Source organism: Galeopterus variegatus, unplaced genomic scaffold (genome assembly GCF_000696425.1).
Source record: "Galeopterus variegatus unplaced genomic scaffold, G_variegatus-3.0.2 Scaffold5389, whole genome shotgun sequence".
NCBI lineage: Eukaryota > Metazoa > Chordata > Mammalia > Dermoptera > Cynocephalidae > Galeopterus > Galeopterus variegatus.
In genome coordinates, this window is record NW_007731500.1 from 84,464 (window position 1) to 107,922 (window position 23,459).

The 23,459-nt window shown below is 39.1% G+C and overlaps 1 non-coding gene across 1 annotated transcript; it reads left to right on the forward strand.

Moving 5' to 3' along the window:
• Positions 1 to 17,664: 17,664 nt before the first annotated feature.
• Positions 17,665 to 17,738, forward strand: TRNAI-GAU. Its single transcript has one exon. It is a non-coding gene; the product is annotated as a tRNA-Ile (tRNA).
• Positions 17,739 to 23,459: the final 5,721 nt, after the last annotated feature.

The following is a 23,459-nucleotide window of genomic DNA, read 5'->3' on the forward strand; positions in this document are numbered from 1 at the left end:
ACTCATGTCTGTAGAAAATGATCAATATGGGTAACAATAATAATGATAGTGATAATAGTAAGAACTAACCTTGTTGTGTGTCGTGTACTTTATATGGATAATAATAAAATAATAGTAACGATAGCGGTGGTTAATTTTATTGAACGCTTGTTAACCACGAGGATCTGTTTCTAGGTGCTTTGCACTTGATGTCTTTTATTGTTCTCAACAATTCTCAGTGAGACACTGTTATTGTCTCCATTTTACCAATGAGGCACAGTCACATGAAGTAATTTTTCTCAAGGTCACACAGATAGTGAGTCTGGATTTGATCTCATGTTTTCCCACAGCCTCATCTAGGAGAAAGGACTAACATGGCACCAGATCTTATGCAGGATCAAAGGAGAAGGGAAATGCTCTCTCCACACTCTAAAATCTCCCTTCTTTTAAATTCTAATTCTATCTAGCAAGCAACCTAAAACTCTCAACTTTCCTCCACCATCACCTCGTTCTTCTGACATCTGAAAAGGTGGAAAAGTGGAAAGGGATTTACATTTACTGAAAACCTACTTAGTGCCAGGGTCTATGCTCAATACTTTATATATATATATGATCCTATTCTGCAGACACTTTGGGGCTCCTTTAAAATGTTCAGTCCTCCATTTAGTTCCCCCCCAGAGCAAGTGCACAAGATCAGTGTCCTATTACTAACAGCTATGGTTGCACAAATTCAGTTGGAAAACCCCAAATCATACCCAAAGGTCATAGCCAGAAAGGTGGGTTTCAGAGAGTGTAGTAGGTCAGCAATGGAAGGCAAAAACAGGAAGGGGACTTGTGACAGTCTCAATGAACGCCACATGCTATGGATTGAATGTCCCCCCGAAACTAATTGAATCTTGACTCCCATTGTAACAGTGTTAAGAGAGTGGGAAATCCAGTTATGGTATTTGAAAGATGGGACCTGATTAGATTGAACTGGAGGACTGTGCCCTAATGAATGGCCTGACCCATTCATGGAGTAATGAGTTCATGGTTTAATGGGTTGTCATGGGCATGGTTCTGACAGCCTTATAAGGACAGAGAGTGAGCAGATTAGCTCTCTTGCTCAGCCCATTCTTGCCATGTGGCCCCCTGCATCACTGTAGAAGGCCCTCACCAGACATGTTCCCTGGACTTTGGAACTCCCACACTCCAAAACTGTAAGAAATAAATTGTATTTCTTTATAAATTACTCAGTTTCACGTATTCTGTTACAAGCAACAGAAATGGACTAATACACTGCAGAAAATGAGCTCTACGGTGGATGCCTATGCACTTATGTGTTCATGATAGCCCTTGATCTAAGCAGGTCAGATGGATTTTAAAGAACAGACAAGTTCTTTGAACTTCTGAAGGCTGTGCCAAGCTTTGCTTCCCATACTTCCTACGTGATGAGTGAGTACCAGGTTCCCTCAACTCTATCTTTCCAACCAATGACAAAGATACGGGGTAGTGACTCCTGTTCATAATCAGATAGTGAAAAAATTATAACAAACAGAGAATATATTGAAAAGAAAATGAGGAATGAATGTTACCATGGGGGTGAGAGCAGAGGATATTTAAGTGGTTTTTTCCATTCAGTCTGTCTTCTCAAGCCTTATTTCATGAGGGCATCTCACACATTAAGAAGGGACAAGAAAGCAACCAATTAAACATCTGTCACCACTTTCCCTTTAGTGTTTAATTTGAAACAACTTTCCATTTCCTTCTAAATGAGAGTTGATTTATTCGGGGCAGAGCTGGCTGCATTGTACATGACTTTGGCTTGGCCCAGGCAAACATTAATCAGCCAACACATCAACAGTGAAGCCTGCAGTTTCAACAAGATGGAAAAAGAACATTTTCACAATGGTTCAGCAAAGCTGCTGTGTGAGCATTGCATTGCCTGACAGTAACAAGATTAATGAATACAGCCACCTGGGTGGTGCTTTGAACATAACACTCAATCTGACTTTCAAATACTGCTAATCAAGGAGGCAGAAGGCACGTAATGAAACATATCATATCCAATGTTATACAGCAATAGATCTTGTCTATTGGTGAGTGTGGGAAATGCTTCATGTTTTACTTGAATCTTAATTTTTCAGGTCTTCATTATAAGGGAGTGACTACTCCAACTGACTTTGTGATACAAATCTGTTTACATCATTAGCTCTGATCCTCTTTAAGGAGCCCAAGTAGTTTTCCATTTGTGCTCCTCTTGCCTACAAGACTCCATGGTCAATATTTGTAACCCAAGAGCTATTAAGCCAATTCCTTCATACTCATCAATTATTACTAAAGAATGCACTTCTCTCTCATCTCCCACCACATCCCCCTCACATGCTTTTGTCTCCAGCCTTATGGAGATGTTCATCTTTCCCTAAACACACCATGTAACTCTGTGCCTTTGCCCATTGTATTAGTCTGCTCAGGCTGCCATAACAAAATACCACAGGCTGGGTGGCTTAAACAACAGAAATTTGTTTTCTCACAGTTCTGGAGACTAGAACTCCAAGATCAAGATGCTGGAAAATTTGTTTCCTGGTGAGGGCTCTCCTCCTGGTGGGCAGATGGCCACCTTCTCACTGTGTCTTCACATGACCTTTTCTCTGTGCGTGTGTGAACAGAGAGAGAGAGCTCTCTGGTGTTTCTTCCTCTTCTTATAAAGACATCAGTCATTGGATTAGGGTCTCACTCTTATGACCTCATTTAACCTTAATTACATCCTTAAAGGCCCTGTGTCCAAATACTGTCACATTGGGGCTAGGGCTTCAAAACATGGATTTGAGAAGGACACAATTCAGTCCATAATCATGCACTATCACAGGCCGGAAAGTGTTTCTCTCTTTTCTCCACTGAGAGATGTTCCACTCAGGCTACCACATTCTGTCCTACTGTTTTCTTCTCCAAGAAGCCATCCCAGTCCCAGTCAGGAACACTGTACTCCCATTGTGGCACTTATTTCATTCTCTCCGCTGTTGTTTCTTGTTAGTTGCTTATGTGTCTCTCTCCACTACCACACTGTGAGTTTCTTGGGAACAAAGACTTGACTCTGTCGGACTCATCTCACGTGGCCCATAACCCCTGGACCATCTTGTGTGTAGAGTCATTCACTCATGCTGCATCCGCAGTGCCTGGCACAGTGACTATACACAACAGCCACTCAATAAAGAAATGAATTTTCTCTTTCTTTCTGCTGCTGACATTTTCTCATTTCCCATTAATAACTTTTTTCCTCTTCTGAACTATTCCTATTCCTACTTCCTCTTCCTATTCCTTTCCATTTTTTCTTTCCCACAGCATTAATGAACATTTCTTCAAGGCCCCCTAAAAGTATAGTTTGCTCTCTCCTCCCTTACTCCCTGTTTCATACACTGAAAGCTTTAAGTATGAAGTTATCCCTACATGCCAACAATTCCAAAGTCTGTGCACAGCCCAGATCTCCCTGAGCTTCATAATGTATGCCCAGATCCCTGCCTGAGGTCTCTGTTGAATGTCCCACAGGCAGCCCAAACACAACCACCCATCGAAATATTACTCATCCCATATCAGGTCAGTCTCCAAATCCTGTCAATTAGACTGCCTCAACATTTCGCCTTCTGCCACTTCCTTTACTGAGCCAGGATGCCACTTGCTAGGATGATGATAATGATAATGGTGGAAAATGATGTGATGACGGTGACAACGGTAGCAACAACTTAATTATTTTGCCCTATTATGAGTCTAGGTTCATTCCCACAACTCCCCTACATTCTCTTTTGGATCCCACCATACCAAATCCAATTTCCTCAATTACATGGGATATTTCCTGCTATGTTTCTTTCTCTACACTTTTCTCTCAGCCAGCAGTATCATCCTTCATTTTTTGCAACCAGTTAATTCTCACTCACCCTTCAAAACAGGTTAAGCCAGCACCTCCTGCAGGAAGACTCCAGGATCTGCTTTGTGCTCCAATGACAACACAAGCACAATTCTCCCATCACACTTGGGCTGGAATAAAATTTGGAAAGCCAAACTGAGGGCTTTCCTTGCTGACTTTCTTCTTCCACAATTGAGTCAGTCGTCTTCATTGCCCCCAAAAAAGGAATATAAACACACACGCATCTGAGGGTACTTCAAAAAGTTTGTGGAAACATGGAATTGAAAGATAATACAAATATTTCCATGAACTTTTTAAAACCTCTTCATACATATATATACACACATGCACACGCACACACCATGAACTAAGGAGTCATTTGACTTTATAAATAGAAATTGGAGATCACATTGCTTTTCCCAATCATTAATTTGAATTATTCACAGTACATGAGAACTTAGGCTCAATTTTTAAAATACAAAACTATACACTCAGTCATATTATGTATCATTTTCTTATTTGCATAGAATGAGCAGAGACCATTCTATGTGACTCTTTCTGAGTAAAATGGAAAAACAAATGCTTCTGAACTAAAAGTTAGACTACAGCACTGAGATGTCCATGAATCTGCCACAGCTGCAATTAATCTCAAAATAAGTTTAAAAGCAATAAAATGTCTAATAGAATTGCAAGGTAGTCAGATTTGGGTTGCATCCTTTAGAACAAATCAATTATGTACAAACTACAGTATGATTGGGAGATCTGTAACTGCCACTGATGACACACAGGCTCTTTGAACCTTAATGTTGCTAAACACTAAATGATGGGACAGATCACCAATACCCAGGGCCTGAAGTGTAATCAATAGTATAACATAGACACTAGGTTTATTACATTTCAAAGTAGCTAGGTTTAAATGGATAACAGCAGAATACAAAAACAGTTTTAAGAGAGGACACAGAAGAAACCCTTAACAAATGGGATAAAACAAAGCTTCACAAGCAAGAACAAATTTTACTTGAGCAGCTTCTCTCGGCTCAAGGACTGTGCTATACCTGAGAGATGAGATTTGCTTAAAAATGTCAGCGCAGGCAGACAAGCCCACAGTAGTGACGAATGTGGGAGGTATGGGTTCTATATAAGATTTCAAGATGACCACTTCTTAATACACAAAACTGCATGATAAAAATGCTCCTAAAAGAAAGCTATTCAATTGCCAAGGTTTTTAGTATGGATGTAAATCACCTCCCAATTTATTTTGAAAACAACTATTTACTAACTGACTAACAGTGGGTTTTTTTAATTGAATTCTATGAAATAATGTTTGATTGCATTTAACCTACATTATCTTCACAAACTGATTTTCCAGGGCAGAAGAAGATTACGAGGCTATGTTGCAAAGATCAACAGTCTGCACTTGTGATGACTTGGGCAAGAAAAAAAAATAACCCTTCTGGGAGCAGTATGGAAATGTTCTTGCAGCCTCCATTATATGTGCAAAAAGTAATCATAAGCTGTACATCACCTTCCCACACAAGGGGTAAAGAGATCCATATAAATATATAAAAGAGATAAATATAAAATGACAGGACTAATTTTCTTATATAATGTATAGTAAGTCTCATTGCTTTGTAACTGTAGTAGGCATACTACGAATTACAAACCTTAATACCAAATAGCCTTAATTTGCATTATGAGCTACAGATTACCAAGTACTTTCATAAACATTATCTCAAGTGATTCTTGTAGCAACACTTGGATGTAGAATTATCTCCAATTTCAGCAGAAGAAACTACACTTCAAAAAGTTTAAGTGGCTTGCCCAAAGTCATGCAACTGGTAAAGTCTGAGCCAGAGCTTCACCACTAAATCTTCTAAATTCACAAAGGGAAGATAGAGAGGCTGCAAATGGCTGTGCACAAGTGTCCAGCCAAAGCTGTGCATCCCACACAAGAGGATGGTAAGTCTTCCAATTTTCATGAAAGCAAATGGTATCACGACTAAGTAAAATCATGAGTTAGGTTTCAGACTTGTTAAGGGATTAGACATCCAAGTAAGTTGTTGGGTAAGCAGTTGAATAAACAAATTTGGAAATCCCTGAACAAGTCTAGAAAGGAAATATAATTTGGGAGTTGCCAGCATAATTATACTATTTAAAACCATGAGACTGGATGAGATCATCGATGCAGTGGGAACAAATAAAGGAGAGATCCAAGGACTGCAGCCTGGCGTGTCCAGTGTTACAGGATGAGAGTGATGAAGACAGACCAGCAAAGGAGACCAAGAAAGAATAACCAACGATGTAGGAAGAAACTCGGGAGGTATACTGGAAAATGAAGGAAGTAATGTCGAAGGCTGCTGATGGATCAAATAAGATAAGAACAGAGATGTGACCCCTGCAGTTAGCAATACAGTAGTCATTGGTGACTTTGACAGAAGCAGATCTGGTGGAATAACAAGGAAGGAAGCTTAATTGAATTGAGCTTAAGAGAGAAAGGGAGGTCAGGAATTGGAAACAGAAAAGACAACTCGTTGAAAGTTTTGCTGTAATGAAAAGCAGAAAAAAATAGATCATTTGCTGGCAGTGATTTAACTACCATTTGTTATGTTTTAAGTTGGGAGAAATAACTGCGTGCCTGTATGCTAATGGAAACCATCCAATAGACAGAAGGGAAATGTGCAGAAGAAAAAAGAATTAATGGAGCAGCGTCCTTTTGTAGATAACAAAGGATGGGATCTTAGGGCACAAGTGGCCTCAGCTAAGAGCACAGACAGTTCCTCCATAATAATAGGAGAAAAGGCAGAGTACAAGGGCACTGATGCGAGTAGGCAGGTAAAAGTAATGACGGGAATTGTGGCATGTCTATTCTGAAATATTTCCTCAGAGAAATGGGAAGGTAAGTCATCACCTGAGAGTAAGGACTGCAAAATAATTTAAGTGTTACCGGCAAAAAGTTAAAGTTTGACACAAGAAAAGGAGTTGTCGAGGATGTGGAACAACAGAAACTCTCATACACTACTGGTGGGCATAAAAATTGGTAGGACCACTTGGAAAAAAAAAGAATAAAGATGTTCCTATCCTATGATCCAGCAGCAGCATCCCTAGGTATTTATTTTACAGAATTGTGAATGCATGTGATCATGGTCCTGTACAAAAATGATGATGGCATGATTGCTCTTATAGTAGGTGGTAGAAATTTTTTTAAAAAGAAGAGAAATGGTAACGAAAGATTCTGAAGTCTTGGCATGTCCTATTTGTTAACCTCAATGACTTGTTAAACTGTACATATAGGTTTTATGTACTTTCCTGTAAACATTTTTTAAATGTTTGATTTTGACATTTAAAAAAATGTTTGCAATTCCTTAGTCTTGCCACTTAAAGTTAATTAGGTCACTTTCGATTTAGAGCTGTCTCGTTGGATAAATATTCCATCAATTCAAGATTTTCCCACTCCCCTTCAACATTCCTTCTTCTCTGAAGATGACATAATTTCCCACAGGGGTTACATGAAATCCTGGCAGCTGGAGAAGGACATCTGATCCACATGTAATTATCTGTACTCACTAGTATCTATAAAGGTGCAGCTCACCCCACCTGGTCACAGGACCTCATGCACTGGTGTCTGACACATAAATGATCAGGTCCTGCCTCAACCCCATGCCAATCTCAAGGCGGTGCACTCTGAATCCTCAACAACAGAAACCTGGGCCCTCTATCGGCCTACCAACCCCCTCAGCACTTTTGCATGGCCCTGCAAGCTCAGGAAGTTTCAGCGGCTTTCTCAGTACTGCCCTGCTAAGCATGAGAATTTAGTGAAGCTGCCCCAGGCTTATTCATCCTTTGCTTTCCATCTTCCTGCACCATGCTGTGACAAGCAGGGCACAAATCTTCGTACTCTGGGTTTCTCCCAAATCTGGCATGGTTCTCTGGTTTTATCCCTCTCAAATCCATTCCCTACAAATATCCACATCCTTCATCCCTCTATTTACAGGTTTATTTTATAAATTTTGTTCTTGGAATCCATCAGGCTCTGACTTTTAATATTTAACAAGAACTTTGGGGATCTAGAAAATTCTCAAGTGCCCAGTACTTGACATTACCTTTAATTCTGTCCAGTTTTGCTTCATGTACTTTGAAATCATTACTAGACATATATTTATGATTGTTATGTCTTCCTTATATATTGACCTTATTAACACTATGAAATTTCTTTTATCTCTTGTAATAATCTTTGTCTTGAAGCCTATTTTATCCAGTATTGACACAGTTTACTCAATCTTCTTGTGCTTATGGTATACGGGTTATATCTTTTTCCACCCATTTATTTTCAACCTATTTTGATGTCCAATAGGCCACTGAAGCTCTGTTTATTTTTTTCCAATTTTTGCTCTCTCTGTCCTTCACAATGGATAATTTCTGTTGATCTATCTTAATGTTCCCTAGTTCTTACTTCTGTCATCTTCAATTTACTGTTAAACCCATTCAGTAGATTTTTATGTCAAATGTTATGTTTATCAGTTCTAAAATTTCCATTTTGTTCTTCTTTATAGTTTACATTTATTTGCCAAGATATCGTAACTGCTTATTTATTATAGAAATATTTTTCTTTATATCCTTGAATGTAGTTATAATTGCTGCTTTAAAATCCCTGTTTGCTAAATCCAACATCTGACTGTCTTTGGGGCAGTCTTTTCACTTCGGTGTCACATTTTCTTATATCTTCATACCCAGTAATTATGGATTGTATCCTGGACATTGTAAATGATATATTATAGAGAATCTGGATTCTGTTATGTTTCTCCAAAGAGTTTTATTTTTCTTTGTTTAGCAAAAAGTTAATTAGTCTGAACTCAGACTCCAAACTCTGAAATATCAGTTCAGTTCTTTTAGCCTTAGCTGGGCAGCTTGGAGTCTTCCTGCTGTTGTGTAGTTCAGGGGTTGACCAGATATCTGGTCAATTGGTAAACAAAATTTGAGGCTCTTTCTTTTATAAGATTCTTCTCTTACATTCAGCTTCTATGGTTGCCTCAAATTGTGGTAGTAAAGCTGTGGGTTTTCTATCCACGTTTTGGCTTCTTATTTTCTCAAAACCAACTGAAACTTCCCTTCAGGCTAAAATCTATAAGAAATTTGGAAACCTACTCAGTGCTCCTACCCTCCTCAAATGTTCGTACAAACACATACATATGCGCCTGCTTTGGTTTGCTTTCTAAGGCCTTCAGATGGTTGCATTTTCTATGTTATGCAGAGTTTATAGTTATTTGAGGGAGGGTTATTCTGAGGAGCTATTATATCATTACCAGAAGCAGAAACCCACATTTGCCATTAAAATGCAGGAATTTTCTATTGCCACTAGTGTTTGTTTGTTTTTTATTTTTATTTTTATTTTTTTTAATTTTTTGGTGTAGAACATTTATTTACTTTTCCTATGAAACACTCAAACTTTAGGTCTGTGGGAAATAATTTTAATCAAAGAATTATACATTTTCTTCCCATACATCCTGCCTTGTATTAGGAAATAACATTGTGATCTATTTCACAAGTAAAATGCTACAAAATATTTACAGGAAAATATTTAGAAAAACCCAAACACAAAAGGCAAGATGAAATAAACTGGTTTTTCAGAAATTTCTACTCCAGTGCCCACAGCACGCAAGAGAGTCAAAACAAATAAGTCACTAGGATCCCCCCGATCACAAATTTCCAAAGAACTAGAGAAAGAGAAGGAATGGAAAGAAGATGGTGTGAAGGAAAGTGGATGTTAGCAGCTCTGCTTCAATAACCAACCTGTTCTGAATGAAATACCCTCTCTTATATGCAGTAAATTCTGAACAAGGCTAAACTTCAGGATAGTCCTTGAACTGAAATTAGAAAATACCAAGCAGTGGAAGTAGCTCTTTCATCTAAGTTTTAAAAGAGCCTCTTTCTCCATGAACCACGGTTGTGAATGGAACCCTGTTCTGGCATCAAAGGCTGTCACAGTAGCCCTTCTATTTCTTTCATGAAAGCTTCATAAACACCATCCTTAGTTTGTACTCAGACAGGAACAGAAGGACCAGATTTGAGAGCTACTTTGGCAAAAGGCATAGCCAATCATCCTCTGACTTTCTAAGCAGTAGCCCCCTTATTCTCCCAATGTACCCTCAGTGCAGTGGGCACAAACCAGGTAATCTCTGCCCTGGGATTAGTGATCTGTGGCTTGGCACTGATGGTTGCTGTGGCTTTCTCCTCAGTGGTGGCTGTACTCATGTCACCCGCCTTGGGTCACTGAATCAAGTTGGGCAGGGCACTTAAAACCCCAGGGTTGGGCAAGGAGGCCAGTGGGAAAAGCCTACATGGGGCAGGCCCAAGTGGAGGCACCAAAGGTGGGTGCATCATGCCAGAACGAGGTGGAGGGATACCTGGAGGTGTAGGGGGAGGTGGCCTTGACGGGGGTTCCTGAGGAGGAGGGCCTTGTTTGTTTTTTCAGTTAGAATCTCAATGAAGTCTTTCCTTCTCTCTGTGCTTCTTTGTATCCTTCCTTCTCTGGGGCTATAAGATTCAACCTCACTGTCTAATTTTAATGCTGAAAGGCCTAAAAAAAATACAAAAAGGAAAAATGCATAGATAAATATTTAAAAATATCCCTCTGTAAACGTAAATGTATTGTGGAAGAGGTAAAACATTAAAACAGTCATTTGAACAAATTAGATTGCTGGTCAAGGAAGCCCTGAAGAAGAAAGATCCATAAGAAAGGAAGAGTGTCCTGGAGATAAAAACACCTAGAGCTGGATGAGAGGCAGATATGGGTGAAGATGGGCAGAAAGAGGAGACATCTGGTAGGTGAAGAAGATGCTCCAAAGACAGCAGACAGCCCAAGAAAATGGAGAACCCCTAAATTTTAGAATCATTGCTTACTATCATTTTAAACCTAAAATATACTTAACAAATCACCTAAATCCAAAAGCTTTATTTTAGAGATAAGGAAACTGAGTTTCCAACCTTTGCCTGCTTCATAATTTAGTCAAGAGGCCCACGCCCCTCTGCACGGTGTTAGAGCCGTCACATTCTTTTTACCAACAGCCAGGGGCCTGCTCGAGTTTGTTTTTGACTAATCAATGTTGTATATAACAGCTTTAGGTCTGAGCCACTCAAGTCATGCTTAAACATGACGGAGGATTCTAATATAGAACTTTTTGTTCTTTCTCTGTATATCTTGGACTTTTAATCACAGCAGAATGAATCGAGGCTTTTTTATGATTGTGTAGAATACACTAGGCTCCAACTCTCTTTTCTAATTATAATAAAGCCATGTGGCCTCTCCTGGATTGTTTGGCATAGTGACCGAGTATTGATGGCTCACAGGGTTTTACAAAGAATTAATTCAGATTAGCTCATGAATTTATTGAAGGAGATATCTATTAAGTGTTCCTTTCTGTCTGTGTGACTGCTATTGACAATAATAAAATGATATGAGTTTCAAACTCCCCTGTCCCATGCTGCCTTCAGATTTAATCATTAGTCAGAATTTGCATTCTTCCCTAAGGTATCTTTTTATCATCTGAAATAAGAATGACAAGCTGAGATCAGTGCATTTAAGAAATTTTATTTTAAACTCTGCTTCTATTTCCACGGGTTTATCCTCTCCTTTCAATATGTGGGTTATAACAAAAGTTAACATCTTCTAGACAAATCAATATCTGTCAAGATGAGTATAACTGTCTTTTCGCTCAAAAGATAGTATGTGCTTCTAATGACAGCTATAGCCAAGTGAAGAGAGAGTGAACCATTGTTTACAACTCAAGGTCAATAGTTGCTATAGTTTCTTTTAAAATGAGGCACCAAATCCCTCTGCCCCTCCTGCCAACCAGTAAGAGTTGTTACCAACCAATAACTCAGACTACTCAAATAGTAATTTAATAGCCCCCAAAGTGCCTAATGTAATCAAACAGCAACCTAGCTTCAAGGGAAAATAAATGTAAGTATTGGGTCTTGTTTTGATTTCCTTCTCTTAAACAAAAAAATAGAAATGTCAATATTCTTATAAAATAGGCAAACATTTGCAACATTATTTTTGAAGCTGCAATTGTATAGCCCAAAGATAATTTAAAAGTTAGCACTTGGAAATAACAAAAACAGCAGACATCTTTTGAGCCGTTACTATGTGTGCAGCCAAAGAGCAGAAACCATATTGTATCTAACTGACTAGAGATTTTAGGGCCTCTTCTAATATCCTAAGGATCATTTATCTTTTTTTCTTTTTTTAGATTTTTGGGTTTAGTATTAGAATCCTCACTAAGCATATTTTCTCCAGTCCTCAGATGACTACTGTTTGTTGCAGTGACCAGCCTGGTGACCTCTACAAAATACAATCAGAATTCATATACTACATACTACAAATAAAACACTGCATCCTGATCATTTTTAAACAAAACATAAATAATTTGTTATTTCCAAACAACTACCTATGCAAATAAACTACAAAATAAATGATATCTGATTTAGCAAATTTACAAAAGCAGTAACAACAAACCCCACTAGGCAAAGAGATAACATGCAGATGCTGCCATCAAGACCCTGTGCAAGGACCCTCGACAGTATCGGTGGCCAGCATCAATGAGCAGGAGCAAGAGGGGAGGTAAAAGAAACATCTTTTTGACACTTTCACATCTCCTTGACTCTTTGCTAGATTTTTTTCCTGCCATGTCCCTGGCAGTTACTGGATGCCATCCCCGCTGGCCTGAACAAAGTAAATAATCAATGCCACGTCCCTTTGGCCTCCAGACAACTTTATCCTATCTGAATGTAGTTGGTGTATAATATTAATTGGACACACTCACACAGATGTATTTGCTTTTGTTAGAGTCCTAAAAACCTTCTCTCTCACTAATTATTCAATGTACTCATTAGGGAACAAACATTTGAGTGCCTCCTAGATGTCAGGCAACGTGGAAAGTGAGGACAGAACCAGACAAAGAAGAAGGGATGGGCATTTTAAACAGACGAAGGCACGTGCATATTTTTCCTCATGCCAAACAAGAGATCTTTGGATGCTCAGTCAGCAACACTGGGACCTCAGGTGGTGTATTAATCCATTTTCTGTTGCTTAAAACAGAATACCTGAAACTGTAATTTATAAAGAACTGAAATTTATTCCCTACAGTTTTGAAGGCTGGGAAGTCCACAGTTCAGGGAGCACATCTGGTGAGGGCCTTCTTGGTGGTGACTCTCAACAGGGTCCCAGGCGACCAGAGTATCACATGGCAAATGGCAAGAGCAAGAGTGCTAACCTTCTCTCTCATTCTCCTTATAAAGCCATCAGAACCATGCCCAAGAGCACCCATTAAACCATCAACCCATCACCCCATGAATGGGCCAATCCATTCACAAGGGCACAGTCCTCAGGATCCAATCACCTCTTAAAGGCCCCACCTTCCACCACCACATTGAGAGCTAAGTTCCAGCATGAGCTTGGGGGGACATTAAAACCACAGCAGGTGATCTTACTTCTATTAACCCTGATCCATTAAGAAGACACTTTGTATCAAGAAAAAGAGATTCCATTGTATAAGTACTTATTATGTAGTGGTAATTTATAATTCAACCCAAATTATTGTTAACCTTTGAAAATTAATCTATTAAGCTAAACGACAAGTAAATAAAGTATAAATGACAGGTAAGAACAGTGGTATTAATGTGGTCTTTAAGATAAATTATACTTTATTTCATTTTGAAGTTTTTCTTCAGAAACTCTAACACCCTCTGACTAAAATGCCTGAATAGATAAATTATCATCACTAAGATACAATGTAATTTTTGCCCTTTTGCTGCTTTGGTAACAAAACAAAAATCTGTTTTTCATGTATCATAATTCTTTTAAGTCTTTATTGAACTAATCCATCTTGAAACAAAATGAAAAATAGAACCAAGAGCTACACTTGGTTAGATTAGAAAAGAACACATTTGCTTGTAGGTTGGCACTAGAATTATAATTTTTTAATACATGATATTTCCCTGTAGGTTTTACTTCAGAAATAATCCCCAAGGAGCCCACCTCAAGACATAAATACACAGATGTATACATAATATATCACTAATGTATTATTCATACATAAATATTATCTTAAGTTTTAAACAAACTAAATTAACTTAGTCCCTTTTTTTTAAATGAGTCTTTTGTATTACTCCACAAAACAGCATTATGAGTACAATATTTAATACTAAAACTGGAAAAAAATTAAATGTAAAACTACTTCGAACTCATTCCCTTAAGGGTAAATAGAAAAGAAAAATATAATAAAGAGATGAAAATGATATTAAGTAAGATTGTGAGCATCCTGACAGAAAAACAAAGAATGCTACCTTATTTCAGATAGAAACAAAACTATGTTCAGAGTTTAGATATTCCCCACAGTTTTCTAAAAACTACTGCAAAGATGAAGGGGAGAAGGGAACTTTCTGAAGGACTATGCAGGCTTTGCAGTGGGCTCTGGGGATTCAATGTAGGGAACAAGGTAGATACGTTCTTGCCTTTATGGAATTTATGAGAGAGATGGTCAAGAATGGAGAAAATATAGGATTTCAAAGAATAGTGAAGGAACTAAGCACCATAAAAACAATGAGAAGCTGTGCTTTAGATGAGGACCTGCTCACCAGTTCCCAAAGATAAATACACAGAGCCTTTTCTTTTTTTTTTTTTTTTTTTGTCTTTTTCCGTGTCCGGCATCGCAACCCTCGGTGTTGCTCGTTGCTCCCGCGCCTCGTTCAGCCAGTGAGCGGGAACCGGTCTGTATGTGGCATCCGAACCCTCGGGCGGGAGCGCCGCCGCCGCTTCCCAAGCGGCGCACTATCCAGTGCGCCACCGGGCCGGCCCGACACAGAGCCTTTTCTGTTTGCTTTAACTTTTCTGTTGTTAATTACTACAAAGGGTGGCAAAAATAAGTGACATTATGACAGTTTAAGAAACCTTACCTAGGTCATATACACATTGTCCCTGGGCTGTAGTTCCTGACTCCTTTTTTCTCACATCGTAATGAAGCCATAGTGTTCACTTCACAGTGAAAAAACTCTTTTATGAAGAATAATAATCCATTTCAAGGATAGCTTATGTATATATTTAACCCCAGTGATGGCCTTCCTTTAAATTTGTTTCTAGCTTTCCTGTTTCCACCAGCTTCTCCAGGAAGTGATGATGACGAAAACACCAGTTGAGAATCAGGCATTTAGAGGACTGATCAGCCTTTCTAATTTCTTCTCCTCAAAGGCATTGTTAATCAAGACTCATTTCCCTGGACTGACTACCACAAGAAGAAGACACTGCAGAGGAAAGATCAAATCTCTTGTAACTAAGGGCTGAGACCATTATAATTTGAGCATTAAAAGTGAAAAAAAAAAAAAAGAAAGTATGGCCCTTGGCCCAGCCAACATGAAAAATATGAATGGACTTACATATGGTTGCAGTACTCGATCTGGTCTTTTAACCACCATTCCAGGCTTCATAAAATCGATTCAGAGGAGACAGATATTGATTATGTAGACAGCTAAAGCAAAGAGATTAACCCTGTCCATTTCTTCTCAATTTCCCCACAGCTCCTCCAGGTCAGGGAACATGCCTACTTTATTCTGTAAATCTTCGTTAGGCCTAGGATAGGGCCGTTCATGAAGGGAGCCCTTCCAGGTGCCCTTCAGGAAAGAGAAGATACCAAAGGATTCAGTGAATTACTTTCACTGAAAGTAAACACAGCATCTTGAAACAATGAATAGATAAGTCTGACTGAGAAAAAGATGCATGAGAGAAAGTGGTAGAGACAAGATTGGTATAGGGCGGGGGAGCAGTCTAAGGATGGCCTGGAAAACCAGCTCAGGGAGCTGGAACTCTGTAGAAAATGAAAAGTCATTAAAGGGAATTCTGGATGCACTTCTCTTTCTTAAGCAACAGGAAGTTACAGGGAGCTTGGGAGGGAAGAGAGATGGAATTTAGGAAAAGTATCAGGATGTGATTAAAAGAGAAAGTGGAAAGGGAAGCTGGTCAGACTTATGATGGTAACGGAGTCATAGTAACTAATGGCGAGAAGGAATACGGGAAAGTAGAGGGGACTCAAGATGACTCCAAGGTCTCCGCTCATCTGACTGAAGGCACAGCAAAGCCACTGACCAAAGGAATCTCAAGGAAATCAGGAGGGGGGTCAGTCTGGAGGAAGGTTAGTGAGTTTGGTTTTAAACCTGTTGAGTTCAAGGTAACACTAAAGATCTAAATGAAAATATTCAATCAGCAGTTTGTAATTTATTTGGAATTTATAATCTGCCTCCTTTTTAAAGCAGATTGAATTAGTTTGATTAAATTCAAAATGATACAAGGTACAATTTTTTTTAATTTAATGACAGCACTATAAAATCCCACTAAAATAATTAAGGGAGTAACCATTACCAGATATCAATGAGTTAATTAGGAATCAATTGGAAATTCAGAGCTGGAGCTCAGGAGAGAGTTAGGTTTAGAACCGTAAATGTAGCTGTCATCGTATACACCTATCTTAACTGCTCTGGGCCAGACACTGTGCGTGGAGCAGGGTGTACAGGAGCAAGAGAAGAGGCTACAGAACGCTATTAAGAAGGTGGTAGGGGAAATAACTGGAGCCCAGGGGATTTCTCTTGAAGCCACACTTGCACAAAAAGAGCACTGTTTTAATCTAGACTGAAAGGTTTTTTGAAATGGTTTGCGGGAAGGGATAAGGGAGAGAATAGGAGGTAACCCCCCCCCCTCCCCAATCTCCCCTTGGCCCTGACAATGGTGCTGAGCAAAAGAGGCCCTCATGCCTTCATGGCCCTCTGTCCTCATGGAACTTACAGTCTAGTGTAGAAAAGAAGAGAAGGCAATGAAGGAAAATAAATTATGTAAGAGAATAATTCAGAAAGTATGGGGAACATAACTTAGACTATAAAAATCAAGGAGAACCTTCAGACTAAGTGATTGTAGTGGATTAAATTATGTCCCCAAAACTCACTGAAGCTTGAATTGTGTCCCCCAACTTTTATGTATTAGAAACTGCCCAACTGTGACTGTTAAGAGAGTAGGAAATCCTATTATGGTAATTGAAAGGTAGAGCCTTAAAGACGTGATTAGATTGTAGGGCCATGCCATAGTGAATGGATTAAAAACAGTGGTCAGGGGCATGGTTCTGAAGGCTTTAAAAGAAGAGAGAAGAAATTCTGTCTTTCTCTCTGCTCTCTCTGCTTCCACCACCTTGCAATGTGAGACTCCTAGGTCACTGTCACCACCACCAGATGGACCTTGAAATTCCCAGCCTCAGAAACTGTTAGCAATAAATTTCATTTTTTTACAAAGTACCCATTTCCATGTATTTTGTTATAAGCAACAGAAACAGACTAATACAGTGATGCTTGAGCTAAAGCCTGAAGAATGACTTGGAGGAAACCAGGGAAGAGAGATTTGCAGACAGAGAATGGCATGTGCAAAAACCCTAAGGAAGAAAAGGGCTTGCCACCCTTGAGGACCAGGGAAACCAGTTCAGAACAAGCAAAGGGGACAGGGCACAAAAATAGGCTGAGGTAGTAAGCATTTCTTAGATGAGGAAACTAAAGCTCAGAGAGGTTAGGTAACATAGCCAAGTTTACCAAGCCTAAAACTGAGTCAATCCCAGAATCCGTGTCAGTTTGACTCAAATCCCATACTCCTAACCCCTTCAGCAGACTCCTTAAACCTTCCGGATCTTAAGAGTCACCTGAGGTGCTTGTTAACACACAGGTTCCTAGGCCCTGTCTGAAAACTTCAGAATCAGAATCCCATAAAAAGGAGGATCTGGGCTGGCTGGTTAGCTCAGTTGGTTAGAGCATGGTGCTGATAACACCAAGGTCCAGGGTTCAATCCCTGTACTGGCCAGCTGCCAAAAAAAGAAAGAAAGAAAAATAGAGGAGGATTAGTGAGAATCTTACAGGAAAGAGATAGTCTATTCAAATTGGGTAATTTTAGGAGCGTTTAATAAAAGGACTGGATTAGCCCCTAATACAGGAGGGAAGCCCAATCTCCAAAATCTCATCTGTTTCCCCTGCGTAAGAACATACAAAACATGCATTAACTGAACCAAAGACAGTGCTTGTGAGTTCAGTGCCATCATCCTGTGAATTAATTTGGCTTTCACCTATGGGTTGTTTTTCTAGAATACAGGATTACTACATTATGAAATGCTAATTGTTTTTGCTATCCTGCATGACCTGCCTGGAAGATGAGATGCAAATTAAGACACAATGTAATTATGGCTGCTCTCAACCTATTCAAATATATTTTTCCTCTCCAACAGACTCAGGTAAGTAGCCCTTATTTTGTTTAATTTCCAGCGTCCTACTCTTCCCCCCACCTCTTGCAGTCTGGGGACTCTACCCTGGTGAAATGCCTAATATTATCATAATGGTGAGACTTCTTGTTTTGAACAAACATATAGAACATCAAGTAAGTCTTGTCTTAATAATCACTTGGGAGGCTAAATATTTAGTCCACGTGGCTGCATGTTTATACCATTAAACTCTCGTTAAAATACTATATCAAGACAAACTCTGAAAGAGAAAAGAGTCGTCGTCAAAGAATGACCTCCATCAGCTTGCAAGGTGTGTGTAAAGGAAGGACTGTATCCTGCCTTAATGGCTGAGGAGAGTTTACAGGTCGGCAGAAACCTCTGCTCTTCCCTACCTCTGGCTGTTAAAGCTTCCTCTTAGTCTCCAAGCCAGCTGATTCAGTTATCTTACTAAGACAGAATGAAATACCTTACTGATGGAAGTGTTTCCAAAAGAAGAAAGAGGGGGTGATGTGAAAGGGAGAGGAAGAATGAATGGAAGGAAGGAAAAGACAGTACTAAGGAGAAATAAATGTCTTTTGGCCAAGTACCTGAAAATCTGGTGTCAATAAGACATTAAGTTGTTAAGAATGTTGTAAAGTATGAGTTGTTTATACCTGCAAATACTTGAAACTGCTGAAGTATTCAACCACAGTGGGTTGGTTAAATAATTTATGGACTAGACATACAATGGAATAGCTTGCATGATTTAAAGTTATGGTGTAGACCTATATGCACTGACATGGAAAATTGTTAAGAAAGAAAAACAGGTTACAGAACTACTCATATGTACAACGTGATCTCATTCTTAAAATACCTATGTATGTATGTGTGGATATGTATGTGTACACAGAGAGAGAAGGAGAAAGAAAGAGGGAAGAAAAGATTCTCTTTAAACACCAAAATATAAAGAGATACTTTTGAAAAGCAAAAATTATGGGTGATTTCTTTCTTTTTGCTTATTTCTGTTCTCTAATTTATCTACAAGGAATATGACTTGCTTGTATAAAAAGTACAGAAGGCTGCCAGAAAGAAAACCGAGTAGCCCTGGCTGAAGATGATCATCCAAGTAGTTACTCAACATTTACAATTCTATGCTGTCCTTTAAAAGCAGGTAATATTATGCCTTAGACACAATGTTAAGATTTTTACACAAGTCTCTGGAGTCCACATGTAGCTCTCTTTTAAAAGCATCAGACTTTGCATCTCCAACATGTATTATTAACTGAAAAAGCAAGATGAAAATGCAGAAAATGTATACAGTATATGACCGATCATTTACAAAAGAAAGGAAAATAAAGAAGATATATCTGATCGGCTTATAAGCACATAAACATTATCTGGAAGGGTAAATGAGGAACTTACACCCGTAGTTGCCTGTGGGAATGAGAACTGAGCTGAAAAGGACAGAGATAAATCTCTTCATATTTTTTGATGTTTAAAACTTGTAAATGTATTATTACATAGCCCCAAACAAAATTTTTAATTAGTCTTTTGTGCTTTTCATTAACTTATATTGTTGTTTCCTCAGGATTGTACCTATGTGATTGGTTTAATGGTTTAATCCTGATTTAATATTAATTATACTCATGTTTTTTTGTGGGGTTTTTTTCACATTTCTACTCGGTCTCTTTTCAAATGTTAAAAGGTAAATGTACCTGAGTAGAAGGGGACAGTCTCAGTTCCCTAGCAGTCAAATGGGTGAATACTTTCACCCCATTCTTCTTAATGGGAGGTTATCCAAGAAGGTCAAATAGAGAATAAACCACAACTGAGTGTTTGTTGCTAACAGGCATTTAGGAGACACACTTTCTTGTTCATTATTCTATTTTGGATTCAACATGAACCTCTCTTGGATCACAATGCTGCCTCTGTTGTTCCCCATTAACATGGTGCATCCAATGGGGACATCTGCCCGACACTAATGAGCTACTCACAGGAGAAACAAGAAGAGGGTACCAGGAGCCAAGGTAAAACAATTAGAGGAAACGGGAGACTGTTGGCTCCTGACCTAAATTGAATTGCTTTTAAGAGACAGAAACAGATTTTTTAATTATGTAATCCCTTTGTTTCTCATTTCCTTTAAAATGTAAAGGTCAAATTCCCCTTGCGAATGCCAGGGGCCAGATCTGATATTAGCATGTCTGTGACAACTGGCTGGACTGAAATCAGAAGAGGTGCGCTGTTCAACCCAGATGGATGCAGAGTATTTTTCCTCTTTGTTATCATCCAAAGTCCTGTTTGAAATAGTTAAAAACTACTGTCCTTCTCCTGTTGCATCTCATTTTTCTTTCCAAATACTATTCTAAGAGAAATTGAATCTGCCTTTACTATGGAAGAGAACTGTTCGAAGGGCTAAAGATTTGAAATAAGCAGAATCCAGGTAACTTCTACATTTGTAAGACTTGACTTTGCTTTGAGATTGCTTGAACCTACTTCTTTCTTTCTCACAGTTTATTAAGTTTGCATCTTAGTAATGGAAGAGATTTTTCTTCTCACCCAATGCCCCTTGTTCAGCCCCCGCCCCTGCCCCAGCCTGTACCTCTTTCCTTCCAGCCCAGCTAACTCCACCCCTTTAACAGCAACTTCCCCAGTTGCATCACCTCCCTCCAACTTGCTCTCTCTGATTTCCTGAGTATTTCTGCTCATGCCATTCACCCTGGCACTCAAGCCCTTATTGCCTCTTCTTCTACTGGCAAGAAATCTAATAAATGGGCTGCATCAGTGCACACAACAGGAAATAAAAGGAGTGAAGGCACAGCAGTGCCCAGAGGTTCAGTCAGTGTCATCAGAATTGTTCCCTCCTCCGCTCATGACTCTGCTTCCCTTCTGTGTGGTTTCTTTCTCAGGCAAGTGCTCCCCACAAAGTAGCTTATGTAATCCCAGCAGTTGGAGACCCCAGGAAGAGAGAACCATCTTTTCAAAGACCAAGCAGAAGTCCCAGAGCTGATGGTTAGAGGCCCAGCCCTGAAGTACATGCTCACCTCTGCAAGGGCGTGGAGATCAGCTCCACCCAAAACCCATGCTATGAGAAGGAGTCGGGGCAGGGGGCAAAAGGGATTCTGACACCAAAAGGAGAAATGCTGGACAGACAGGCACACCCACAAAAAAGTCATCCTAACTTAACACTATCACTGCCCCAGATTTATGTGTGTGCATCTTGTTTCATCTGCCTAGGCAGTAAGCTCCTGAAAATTAGCGACTTTTACTACCTTCCAGTATCTGGACCAGTATGAAGCATATCATTAGTGAATAATATATATTTTATCACTCACTGCATAAGAAAATTCTTCTTGCCAAAAAAATGAGAAGCCCAGTGTAAGCCTCAGTCTGTACAGGCTGGACACCTCCACAAAAACAGCAGAGGAAACCCCCACCCATGGGGCCAATGAACAGTGTTTTTAATGATGCTAGACCCAGCAGCTCCTGATTCTCTATCTGCAAACCCCAAAATGTTGGCCACTCCTTATGCTGTGGGGGAAATTCCAAATGTTCTGCTTCCTTTCTGAAGAGTCTAGAGCAGGAATCAGTGAAGTTTTTCTGTCTGAACCATATAGTACATATTTTAGGCTTTGTGGGCTATATGGTCTCTGTTGTAGCTGTTCAACTCTGTTGTAGTGCAAAAATAGCATAATACATAAATATTTATGTATTATGTATTTATGTATACAATACATAAATGAATGAGCACAGCTGAGTTCCAATAAAACTTTATTTATGAACACTGAAATTTGAATTTCATATAATTTTCACTTGTCTTAAAATGTTACCTTCTGATTTTCTTTCAACTATTTCAAACTGAGAAATACATTCTTAGCTTGTAGGCCATACAAAAATAGACAGAACATCAGAACTGATTCACGGGCCATAGTTTGCCAATCCCTGTCCTACAGTATTTCATTTTTTTTTTAGAAGTTTCTTCATATAATTACTAGAATAAGATGAAAGCAAAAACCAAATTTCACATTCACCTTTAGGTTAACTTTTTGAGAGGCCATAACCAGTCAAAGTTCCAATGTGCATGGTTCCTCAGTGTACTGAAGTCTTTCATATATGTTCTTAGTCTCAGGACCTACAAAAACCATGTTCGCTGGGGTTTTCTAGAATTGAAGCCATAGAGGCTTGATACCAGGAAAAACCTTTTGCAAATTTAAAAGTCTAACACCCTGAATATCGGCTTACCAGTGAACATATCAATAATTTAGCTAACGTTTACATTACTATTTATTCAACCCCAAACTGAATATCAAAATATCTAGTTAATGGGGAGGTATGGGGGGGTGCTTTTCTAGATTTGTGTATCTATTCAATCAAGATTTATTGGGGGTCAGAACATTTATTGGATGCTTACTATGCTTCAGACATTGGATAACAATACCAGTGAATATTTTACTTTATTCCACAAAGGAATTGAGGTAGCTAAATAATATTTTACACGGTGCTCTAAAATTGTCAAACTGTTTTAAAAATTATTGTGTCATTCATGTGTCATTATGCCATTTAATTCTCTTCCTAACTTGGGAATCGGTTGAGAAAGTGTATCATTATGTAAACCCACTTTACTATAAAGAAACAGCCAGAGGAATTAAGGGACTTGAAGAATCAGAACTTGAACATAGGTCCTTTGGCTCTAAATGCTTTTTCTTTCCCTGATACTTGTTCAAAGAGAGAGATTTTGTGTGTAAAGGTAGGCTCTTTGTGAACATCAGATATCTATGTTATGCCTGAAATTTTAAAATCCACACAGATATGGAATAGTGAGGCTATCAGTCTTTTTGCAAGAACAGAAGTTTAAATTGAAAATCCTATGTTGCGAGCCAAACAGAATCTCAAGAATAGAAGATGCCACTATCTGTTGTGCCTTTGGAAAACCCCAACAATGGAAATATAGTCATCGTTCCTGCAGAAGATACAAATACATTCCCCCCTAAAGTAGATAAGCCCTAAATAACAGGTGTTCTCATCCTTTCTCCACTTTGCCAAGCTTATCCTCTTTGCTCTTGCCACATATGTGCCCACATTTCTTTCCCCACTGAGCTAACTCTGCCCAACAAATCAGAAGCCATCTGAGGGATGGTGGTAGCCCAGAAAGACTCTGAAACAAAGCAGCTGTTCAGAAGGGACATCGATAGCCCCACATGTGGGGCATGTTCTACTACAGAACTTAATGACCCTGGAAGTACACAGCTAACGACCTTCCTCCTAGAAAAACTCCTACCCATCTCTCAAGAATCAACTTCATTCACCAAGCATCCAGGACCTTGCCTGAGCTT